Genomic DNA, 7,712 nt, shown 5'->3' on the forward strand with positions numbered 1-7,712 from the left:
ATGTTCTAGAACCTGAGTTAGTGAGGATTTCCTTGAAGGGCTTCTCATATCAGTGGAAGCCATTTATTAAAGGTATAGCCTCTCAAGAGAAAATACCTGATTGGAACATGTTATAGGATGATTTCATCAAGGAGAAACTCCGGAACAAGGACCTTTAATAGAATAAGAATACCAATGACGATAATGTTGCTCTCACTGGTAAGTTGGGTAAGGGAAAAGGGAAAATCAATGGCAAGAAGAGGAAAGATCAAGACCTAAGTAAGGTGAAGTGTTTCACTTGTGGTGAGCCCAATTACTATGCAAGTAAGTGCTTGTGCAAGATGGGAGGAAATGAGCATGGCTATGATTTATAGAGAAAGTTTGAAGAGGAGTTTTCTCCAACCTCTCATCTCGCTGAAAGCACCATTGGTGAGGGTGTTTGGTTCATCGATAGTTGAGCACTAAGGCATATGACTGGTTCAAGAGAAGTGTTTGAGAGCCAGACAAAACGGGAGTTGTCTAACCTGCACATGAAGATTGGTGATAGGAGTTAGAAGACAAGGAAACGAGCAAGGATTGTACCATTCAGGATGGAATCAAGAGGATTACTACAAGTCCATAATGTACTATGGGTACCGGAACTCAAACGTCACAAGTTGTATGTCTCAACTATTGAGGCTATGGGATTTGAGATAGCCATTTATCAAAGGTGTAGCCTCTCAAGAGAAACTACCTGATTGGAACATGTTATGGGATGATTTCATCCAAGAGGAACTCCAGAACAAGGACCTTTAATAGAAGATAAATAACAATGATGAGAATGTTGCTCTCGCTAGTAAGTTGGGTAAGGGAAAAATGGAAAATCAATGGTGAGAAGAGGAAAGATCAAGATCTAAGTAAGGTGAAGTGTTTTACTAGTGGTGAGCCCAATCACTAAGTAAGTAAGTGCCTGTGCAAGATGAAAGGAGGAAATGAGCATGGCTATGATTTACAGAGAAGGTTCAAAGAGGAGTTTGCTCCAATCTCTCGTCTCGCTAAAAGCACCATTGGTGAGGGTGTTTGGTTCATCGATAGTTGAGCACCAAGGCATATGACTAGTTCAAGAGAAGTGTTTGGGAGCCTGACAAAATGGGAGTCGTCTGACCTACATATGAAGATTGGTGATAGGAGTTAGAAGACAAGGAAAGGAGCAAGGATTGTACCATTCAAGATGGAATTGAGAGGATTACTACGAGTCCATAATGTACTATGGGTACCAGAGCTCAAACGTAGCAAGTTGTATGTCTCAACTATTGAGGCTATGGGTTTGAGATAGTGTCCGAAGATAGAAAAGTGGTCATCAAGCTCATAAGCTCCAACTCCAATACAGGAGCAATACTTGTAATTAGAGAGATTGGGTTGTACAGGCTGAAGGGCAAGTCCATCAACCAAGGAAAGAAGCAGGTTATTGAGACTCGAAGGGAGTCGAGTTCAAGAGGGAGTTTGCAAACTCAGAGGGAGATTCTACAACCCAAGAAGAGTGCATCACCAAAGGGAATAAAGAAGTCTTCTATAGCTAACGAGAAGGAGCTATGGAATGGCATAAAGGCTTATCAGGAAAAGAAGCAGCAAGAGGCTTCAAGTAGCAGGGACACTTCCAAGGAGAGCATTATTCATATTGCAAGTTATGCTTTTGTGGAAGAGGCAAATGAGGATGCATGGTGGAAAGCCATTCTAGGGGAGGATCATGTTCATGTGTGCACATATGAGATACTTCTATGGAGTGGAAGTACCTCCATCATTAAGAGGGAGTGTCAATTTGTGTAGTTTGGGAGGTACTTTTTTTACAATTATTATTACACTTAGAAAACAAAAGTTGTGTTCTACTTCTAAAACAAAAGCATTGAGATTTAGCATGATGATAAAATTTGCAATATGCCCCTGAAAGTCAAGTATAAAGTAGAATTTGCATGTCGAATTAATCTACTTTTCAACAAACCCTGAATAAGAAAAATTTTAACATTTCAAATTGAAGAAGTTAAAAATTTGACCCTTTAAAATTAAATGTGAGAAAACACAAAAGAAACTAAGTTTTACTTTGGTATTAAACTCTGGAGAATAGAGCTCAGTTGCAATTATAGATTTTCCTAATACAAGAAAAAATAAATAGATGAAGTTGCTAAATAACATATAGAACTCAAAGGTGATTCACAATGTAGCTAAAGATCAAAGCAAGATGAATGTAGTATTTACTACATGCACTATATAAATAACAATGACAGTAGCTACAACGCAAAGCTAATTATAATAATACAAAAAGTGTGGAGTAGTCAATAACAATTTTAGCAAGAGGTAACATCAGTTCATAATCAAGTCTTGGGGGCATCATTTTTTAATAGAGGCTAGTTGGATGTGGATGTTTTGAAGGAAGCCAAGCCATCTCCATCAAGTTATTCGTCAAATTATTAATTGCAAGGTCCTAACCGACTACCACTTACATATAGATATAGTGTGATGTAATTTTATTTGGATTTGTGGATATGACAATATATGTATCAGTCAACCTTATCAACTTACATCTTACAATGTCAAGATTTAAAAAGTCATAAAAATTATTATTATTATTGCTACTACAAATTATAAAAAGAATTGATATGAGTTAAACACATGCATTTAAAAAAAAAAATGTAATAAGATTCATCGCCATGAATATTCACCCCTTTGTTATGGATACTATTGTCTTATAAATAGGCTTTGTTACAATACCAACGGCAAATACCATGACTTGTTAAGACAATGTGCCAAAAAAAACATAATTCATGATCATATAACATTCTTTTTAAATTAATTAGTTTAATTAATTTAGCATAACTACTTTTGTGATAAATCTCAACATTTTGATTTGTGAATACTCTTAACAATATTCTTGAATAGAGGTTAAATTGCTACCATCCACCTAATAATTATTGATAATTAAGTTACAATTTTGAAAGCCCGACAGTGCCATAGACTCTAAATGGGCAGTTGTAGAGTGCATTCGTTTTCTTTATGGTAATTGTAATTTTGTTTATTTATTCTCTAGATTCCTTACATAAGCTAAAGTCAAGATTGAGACATTAAACATCAATGGGCAGTTGTAGAGTGCATTCATTTTCTTTATGGTAATTGTAATTTTGTTTATTTATTCTCTAGATTCCTTACATAAGCTAAAGTCAAGATTAAGACATTAAACATCAAGTCAAAAAGAGGAACCAAGTTGACTGGTTGCCTAGATTTCAGAAAGAATTTTGAAGTTAGAGTCTTTTACTAAGTCATAAATTCCTAGCATATCTAAACTTAAAGATTGTTGGAAATACTCTTGGTGTTTAGTAACAACAACCGAATTTGATCTTGGTCTTTCCTAATTCACCATGGTTATAATTTAAAAAAAAACATACACCTTAACATTCTTTCACAAAAATATATGATCACAGATTAGTAATGATCTCTTCCAAAAAACCAAAAAGCCTTGGTTAGGGTGGTTGGTTCAAAAGTGAAATTTTGAATTTTATCTCCATTTCTATGTTGTAGGGGAGGTTATCTCAATTTCTATGCTATTGTGGATGATGAGCTGATAAGTGGAGTAGAGGAATGCAGAAATTCAATAAAAAATTTGGAGACAAAAATAATGAATCATCCATTTCCCTTCTTTAAAAAATAATCCAAAATTCTTTGAAAACCATGGACCTATTTCATTATGTAACTATGTACAAGATTATTACTTGTGACTAAAAGATTCAAAGCGCTATCATCAAGATTTATATTGGAAGAAAAAAAAATTCTCTTCACTAGAAAAATGTGGTTCAGCGCAGGAAGCTATGCACTTTGTGAAGGTGGGCAAAATTCCAGCACTCGTGATTGCTGGCACTGCTTAAGATTGCTGTTTCTTTTTAGGTATTTGGGAGATTTGTATTAATAATAATAAAAATACGCAGAGATGTAAAATAAGTACAACCATATATGTTCAAAAGATGTCAATCCATAATTTCTGGTTTTAGATTTCCAACAAAATCATTGGATCCTTTTTACAAGGTAATAAAAATCAGAAATATTGCATACTTAAGATGGATAATTGGCCAGGTTATTGTCACTATTGGCAATGTTACTGAAAAATATTTATTTTCTTTACCATGTTGTCCAAGCTTCCTTTGTCTATGATCATGGGGGTTCTAGTTTTTCTTGTATTTTATCTTCTTCAACCTAATTCAGCCAGCTCAACGTAAGGGGCTCTGCATCCTGAATCAAATGAGTGAAAAACTGGTTTCTCTTCCAGTACAAGTGGATATTGCTTGGTTATCAATTTTTGTTCTCCCTTGACTACAACTCACCAGGTTAGATTTAGACGGCATTTCTTAACTTGCCTTAGCCCTTTGAAGTTTTTGGCAATTAGCTATTAAATGCCTATGCATGGTCTATAAAGGCCACGAGGAAAATCATTTTTCGTCAAATATTTGGTTTTTTTTCAAAAAACTACGATTAAAGGAGTGTTTGAATCATTTTTTTTATAGTTGAAATGGATTCAGCACCATCGAATCCCGGGGCACTCAAAACCTTGAAGCTTGACAACTGTAACCCAGATTTCCCAAAAATTCTACAAGAATTTTGCCAAATCATACCAGAATTTCCACTATTTTCCAGACAAAATTGTGCCTCATTAAACTACTCTGTTTTAAAATAAGACGTACAATAAAAGAAACATGTTAATAATCACTTTTGTGCGTCTAATAATAGTTTTCGTCTTTTAGAATTATTTTTATTCGAAACCCTTGCTCGAAAACCATTTTCACACATATGCAGAGACATATGTTGTGGTGGTTTGTTACTTTGTTCCAAAACTTCTTTGATAGTATGTTCCAAGGGCTTGCCAATGCTCAAAGATAATCAAAAAAATTTGGAAGTCTAACCTACACAAGAGCTGAGAAAAGGAAATTTGTCAACAGGATGAAGGAAGAGGTCAAAGGCTGGCTGGCTTCATACATACTCCGGAATTTCCCTCAAAACGGAGGCCTATAAAATCTGTCTTCAGACTGCAGCATCAACAGAGTCCAGAGGTTATAATAAAATCCCTATCTTCATACTGCAGCGTCAACAGAGTCGATAGGTTATGATAAAATCCCTATCTTCAGACTGCAGCATTTTTCACTATGGAAATAGTTATGGCTGGCTGTCTCTTGAACCAGAAGAGAGGAAGAATGTGGGACATTCTTCACAATATCATCGAAAGAAACTTTATCCAGATCACCATTTAAGTTTGCATTTAGAACCTAATGACTACAAGTTTAATAACTGAATTTCGCTGTACAAGCAAATAGGCTGTTACAAAATGGTCTTCTACGTGTCTATCTCTAAGAGACAATAGTTAAATGGGTGTTCCACCAGTGAAATGGAACAAAATAGCAAAATACTCCGAGAGTCAGGTATATGGGTACTCCAAAATACTCATTTATTTGAGCAAGCACTGGCAACTGATAATGTAGGAAGGACGGGCAGAGTGATGCAAGGGAAAATATCATAGAGCAGCACTAATGGACGATAGAACAGTCACTGAAAAAAATCCTACAAGGTAGCTATAGTAATATAGAAGGCAATGCTGAAGCATTCGCACTGATTAGAAAATGGTTGGCCTGGAAAGTAGGTAAAGGAATTAAGTTGAAATGGAACAAAATAGCAAGAGTCAAAAAGGCATGAGTATAGGGACTCAGCCCACAATAAGGACCTTATAACAAAATGATTCACAATCAGGGTTTATGAGCAGAGTGATGAAGTAAAAAAAAATATATAGCAGTTGGCAGGATAAGGATCAGAAAAAAAGTATTAATATAAATTATGAAGGCGTTCCCACCGTCTGGAAAATGGTTGGCCTGGAAAGTAGGAAAAAGAGGAACAAGGCAAGGATTCACAAGGACCCGTCTGGAAAATGGTTGGCCTGGAAAGAAGGAAAAGGGGAACAAGGCACTGCACATTTGTCATCAAATTATATGTAACTACGGCAGGACATTGTAAAACTGTAAAACCCCTGCTGTTTCTTTGGCGGTGCATGTCAAAGAAATCGAGAAATGTGTGGTGCTAGAGGTATTTTGTTTGTATGTGAATATCATTGCATTTGTTTCAAAAATGCACAAATCTCAGGCACAAATAATAGCACTTAGTTTTATGCTTTATGACTGAATGTGAAGATTGTATTTGAGAAAATGGGGTGGCAGGACGGGGAGGATTCTCACTAATCCGGAAGGAATCATAGAATTAAGGTTTGGATGAAAGACAAACAATTAAGTAGAAGAAGTGTATGGCTTGTTCATGGCCTCACTTTGGCTCAAAAAAAAGGCATAAAAACAATACAGGGTTTAGGGGGATTCCGTGATAATTATTAGGCCATATAATATATGCTTCATCGGGGAAAAACACTATCCTGAACCAAATTATCAAGAGATCCTTAGGGCTGCTCCCCTCCTTCAAATTGGTGTCTTTCTTCCCTATTCTCAAAGGAAATAACCAAGAAGCAGACAAATAGGCTAATCATGCATGTCAGTGGAGAGAGGAAAGATGCATAGTGAATGAGGTCGGGAGCACGACTAACATACCATAAGTTTGTTGATGGTATACAAATTTTGGAATGTGAGAGTTTTGAAAGCCTTGCAAGGAAGTTAAGAAATTCAGGTACTAGAGGCATTGTGTTCATATTGTATAAGATGGTTATTTGGCCCTTCCATCCCCCCTTTAGCCCTCTCCCTTTTCTTTCCATACCCTCCCCCTTGTGAAGATTGTAGTTAAGAAAGTGGGGCGGCAGGAGGGGGAGGATTATAACTAATCTTGAAGGAATCATAGAATTAAGATATGATTGGGCTTGGATGAAAGACCAACAATCAAGCAGAAGAAGCATATGGCTTATTCATGGGCCTCACTCTGGCTCAAAAAAGGGCATAAAAACAATACAGGTTCTAGGAGATTCCGTGATAATTATTAGGCATATGATCTATGCTTCATCGGCTAAAAACACTATCCTGAACCAAATTATCAAAAGATCCCAAGGGCTGCTCCCCTCCTTCAAATTGGTGTCTTTCTTCCATATTCTCAAAAGAAATAACCAAATAGACTAATCATGCATGCCAGTTGAGTGAGAAAAGATGCATAGTGAATGAGGTCGAGAGCACGACTAACATACCAGATACAAATTTTGGAATCTGAGAGTTAATAAAGCCTTGCAAGGAAGTTAAGAAATTCAAGATATAGAGGCATCGTTTTCATATCGTATAAGATGGTTATTTGGCCCTTCCATCCCCCTTTCCTTTCCATCGCCTCCTCCTCCCCTTCCCTTCGCTTCCCCTCCATATTTACCCGCCTCCATCCCCAACCCTTTCCTCCTTTCTTCTTTCATTCTCCCCGTCGTTCCCCTCTCCGACCCAGGCTCCCCCTGCCATGTTCTCCACCCCTGCGCATCACATCCCCTTATCCCTTGGGCTCTGTCGCATAACTTCATGCAAGCCCTGGCCTGTCATGGAGCCTCATGGCAAGATCATCATATACCTTCATTTGTGATGTGTTGGAGTTCGTCACCCTTGTACTACACCTATTTACAGACGAGACCTCTGCGTGAGTTTTCAGCTCCCATGCCCTGGTTCATTGTGCAAAGGACGATGCACCTCCTCGGGAGATTGCAAGAGTATGGGGATTTCGCCTCCATCCCCACCCCTTTCCTCCTTTCTTCTTTCATTCTC

This window comes from Pinus tabuliformis, chromosome 9 (genome assembly GCF_031772625.1).
Source record: "Pinus tabuliformis cultivar Carrire ecotype Pingquan chromosome 9, CPIR1, whole genome shotgun sequence".
NCBI lineage: Eukaryota > Viridiplantae > Streptophyta > Pinopsida > Pinales > Pinaceae > Pinus > Pinus tabuliformis.